Source organism: Pinus tabuliformis, chromosome 4_1 (assembly GCF_031772625.1).
Source record: "Pinus tabuliformis cultivar Carrire ecotype Pingquan chromosome 4_1, CPIR1, whole genome shotgun sequence".
NCBI lineage: Eukaryota > Viridiplantae > Streptophyta > Pinopsida > Pinales > Pinaceae > Pinus > Pinus tabuliformis.
In genome coordinates, this window is record NC_142303.1 from 765,021,186 (window position 1) to 765,025,316 (window position 4,131).

A 4,131-nucleotide genomic window follows, 5' to 3' on the forward strand; every position below is an offset into this window, starting at 1 on the left:
GTCACAATCTCTCAAAGATTGTCTCGACATTAAAATCAATCATGGTCAACCATGGTCCAATATCGCATTGTGACAAGGATTTCCTTAATATGAAACTCAACTATGGTCAACCATGTTACAACGTTGCTACCAAATTTAAATATATCCGTTGAAGATGAGAAATCTTGGGGAAATGAGGCTCTCCCTCCCTCTCAATTCTAGTTTGTATCTCCTCACCCAGAGTGGGCAGAAAATATGGAGCAAATGCAACATGAGTTACTTCACCTTCGACTTCATCATAGATAGTGTCAAATATATGTTAGTTTGTTTCAAAAAAGATGATCCTCTCTAAAAAGTTCAAAAAATTAAACCACTAAAAAAACTACCAAATTTAAATGAATCTGGTGAAATAAATGAAACTTTCCCTCCCATCCATTCTAATTTTCCTATTATTAAAATATATTAAAATTTGGAATATATATATATATATAATTTTATTCTTTAGAGAATTTGGTTTTTTTTCCCAAACTGACCAAACACTTACACCAATCTCAATAGTGGAAAATCCCAAATTTGGCCCCTTTCGTATACGGCAGTGTCCCCGAGCACTAAATATTGCTACACATATTTACAATGCCAATTTAAGACAAAAATAATATAAATTTTTGTAAATATCTAATTGACTTTAAAACGGGGATGTGGTCACCATGCGTGTATCAATTACATGGCACATGAAAAATGAATTCATTGTCCATATACACGGTATGAACTGAGTGTCGTGAATCCGTGTCACCAGGCCTCCGGTGATCCGGTGATATTTCTAAATACACACGACATTTATTATACTATTAACTTGCAACACAACTATTGTGTTTACTTTGAAATCGAGAGAAATGTAAGAATGGTCAAACGACCTTTCGAAATTGTTGTAACTCGAAAGGCTGCCTTATAATAGCCATTTATTGTACGTGAAAGCAACTTCAATTAAAAGCTCACTAAAAAATGTCAGCCCACTACACAGATTTACCCACCCGCAGGAATGCATTATTCAATTCAATTCGGACTTTGTTTAACAAAAAAACGCTAATGGGTCATCGAAACTTTGTTTAATGAAATCTAGAGCAGTGCTGGAATGTCCGGACCGACCATCCTTAACCCGTTTGCAGGGTCGGGTCATCGAACCACCCTTAACCCGATTGTAGAGTCGTAACCCTTAACCAGATTGAAGAGTCGAACCTTACGATGACCCTTAACCGGATTGTAGAGTCGTAACCTTTAACCAGATTGAAGAGTCGAACCTTACGATGACCCTTAATCCGACTGTAGAGTCGGGTCATTAGAACCTTACGATGACCCTTAACCGGATTGTAGAGTCGGGTGATTATAACCTTACAATTACCCGACTCTACAATCCAAGGGCGGGCTTCAGATATTCTGTTGGTCGGAGTTTGATCTGCATGCATTGGTGCCTTGGAGAGCTTCGTGCATATAGATCCTCCCTATTTAAATGGCACCCCCCTTTGCAGATTTCTTCTAACAATATCATCTCTGATATGGTTATACCAACTTTGCTTGGTTACCCTAGGTCAGGGAGTTGTCTGTTCTCGCAAGTGTAAATGGCCTTTGATTTCTATTTCTCTCTATATTGCATCAGAATATATATATATATATATATAGCTCGGTTACGCTAGGTCAGGGAGCTGTCTGTTCTCGCAAGTGTAAATGGCCTTTGATTTCTATTTCTGTTACTATATCACCATCTCTGTATATTGCATCAGGATATATATATAATTAATTTGCAGGTACTGTCTTTGGGAGAATGAATTCGTGAATAAGTCCAGGCAACCACGAACTTTATGTCTGCGAAAGGGGGCTCTGTTCAGCCCAGCAGAGGATTGTTGGCTCTTCGAAACAGCTGCCGTCTCATTCATTCACAAACTCACTCTTTACACACAAACGAAATGAGTGGGTTGATGTGTGAATGATGCGGGAGCTGATTTCGTCCAGGAAATGTCTTTTCTTTGGACTGAAGAGAGCTCCCTCCGGTACATTTCTCTGAAATTAGGTTTTACTGTCTCCTTTTCTTTTAACATTATGTTTGTGTTATATGATATATCTATTCTTTTCGCAATCTTAGCTTAACAGATTCTGCTTATCGATTTCTGCATATATTGATTTCTCGTGTGTTTGTTCGAAAGCGGGGCACATTGGAGATTTGCGACAATTCTAGTGACTCTGTATTTCAGTTAATAATTTTTTTTCTGCGATTCATCACATTCAAATTTTAACCTAGTCTTGAAGATTAACCAGACTTGTGTAACTTTTTAAAAACAAATTCACCAGAATTGTGTAACTTTTTAATAACAAATTCAAATCACAGAAATCTCAATTCTAAAATTCAGAAATAATTAATCTTTCAATTAATTTTTCAGGAGTTTCCCATATTCCCTGTTATCACAGTTGTTTATCCTGTGTTCCAGGTGTTTTTCGGGTTGCAGTATAAAATTTCGCAATTATGATAAGTTTTTGTTTTTTAAATGAAACTAATACGCAGTGTTTAACTGTAATTTCTCGGTACTGTTATCCAGAGGACGATACATAGCGTATTGAATTGGCCTTACTTTGCCCTTCATTTACATCCGGTATGCGATATTCAATTTTACTGATCATCATAGTTAATACATTTCTCATTTGTTCTGAAATTCATTCTGATCCCTTCTTCGTCTATTGTCAAAGGTTTTGCAGATGATTTCCGCAGATTCATATACAGATGTCAATGTAGCCTGCCACTTGTAATCTACCTTCATGGGTATTGCGGGCAGAGATTGTACATGGAGCTTTCTTGAGCCTCACAAGTTGGTTCCTGGTTTGAATCTCCCAGCGATTCATTCATTTACCTACAAGTATGTAGTACTTCGCCATCAGACTTGCACCTGGAAGAGTTGTACTTTTATTATATATGCTAATAGCTATTCATGTCGGGCAACAATCATAGAGTTGCTACATAATATTAATGGTATGGCCTCGTGTGCATACACTGTTGGATGGTTGCCTAGGCCCTTCACTGTGTACATATACCATTAGGTATAACCCTGTTCATATAGATCTCATAGTGTAAGTATAATGTTAAATTGAAGTATATATAGAGTTGATGATCTATCGATGTATATTGTGAAATACATATATTGTCAAATACATATATAAACGTACATGATATAGATTTCATGATCTATTGATGTTAGTGGGCTTTTACGCGAGTCCACCGGTCCAATACCAAAAGCGGTATATTGGGCGCGGTCTGAACGGTTTCCGGTTTTTCTGTGTTTGGTTCCGATTCCACTCTTTGAGCGACACGTTGCGGAACAAGGAGAGAGAAAACCTCCCTCGTCGAGCGGTTAATTTTCACATTTTTCATCCTTCTGATATGCATGATGACTTTTGGATCTTAATAAGTAGATCAACGGTGGCGATTGTGTGTGCCCGTTGGTCAGGCCCGAAAAATATTAGAGTGTTATGCTTTAACTTCCTTCAGGTCCATTTGTTCAGTTTGTCAGTTTTCAGTTTGACTTGTTGTGGGACCTTTTATGGTTCCATGGCGGGTTTTGGACTTGCCCTCCAAGGTTTACTATGCTCCTTGTGTTTTGTTTGGCTGTTCTTCCCAGTTTTCCGGTTTAAGTTCTCTTAGTTTTGGGAGATTGGGTGGTTTGGCCTGCAAGGCTAACTGTTGAACTCTTGTAGAGCAAGTATGGCTCCTTGTAAATTATGTATATTTAACTAAGTTTAATAAAAAGTCCTACTCTTACTTGATATTAATGGGTTGTAAGGAATTTTGCATAATATTTGATTATATTTTTAATTTTGACCAAATGCCATAACAATTTAATTATCAATTTCATTTTTACAATATTATTTTTTATTTTGACAATGGATGGTGAATGGTCAAAATGCTATGATCAATTTGATTTTCAATTCCATTTTTGTTAAAAGTTATTATATCATCTATTTTATTTTTTTATTTTTTATAACAAACTTAATATAATATTAAGGGGATATCTGCTATCAAGTGGTTACACTAAATTCGCAATCCAAGTAAGCATGCTCACCATCCTTTATCATTTAAATAATATAATATTAAGGGGATATCTGCTATCA

General features: G+C 36.5%; 1 long non-coding RNA gene across 1 annotated transcript; it reads left to right on the forward strand.

The window, feature by feature from the left end:
* The first annotated feature begins 1,408 nt into the window (after window positions 1-1,408).
* Window positions 1,409-3,792, forward strand: LOC149178406 (uncharacterized). The gene is made up of 2 exons (XR_016258852.1): window positions 1,409-2,621; window positions 2,716-3,792. It is a non-coding gene; the product is annotated as an uncharacterized LOC149178406 (long non-coding RNA).
* Window positions 3,793-4,131: the final 339 nt, after the last annotated feature.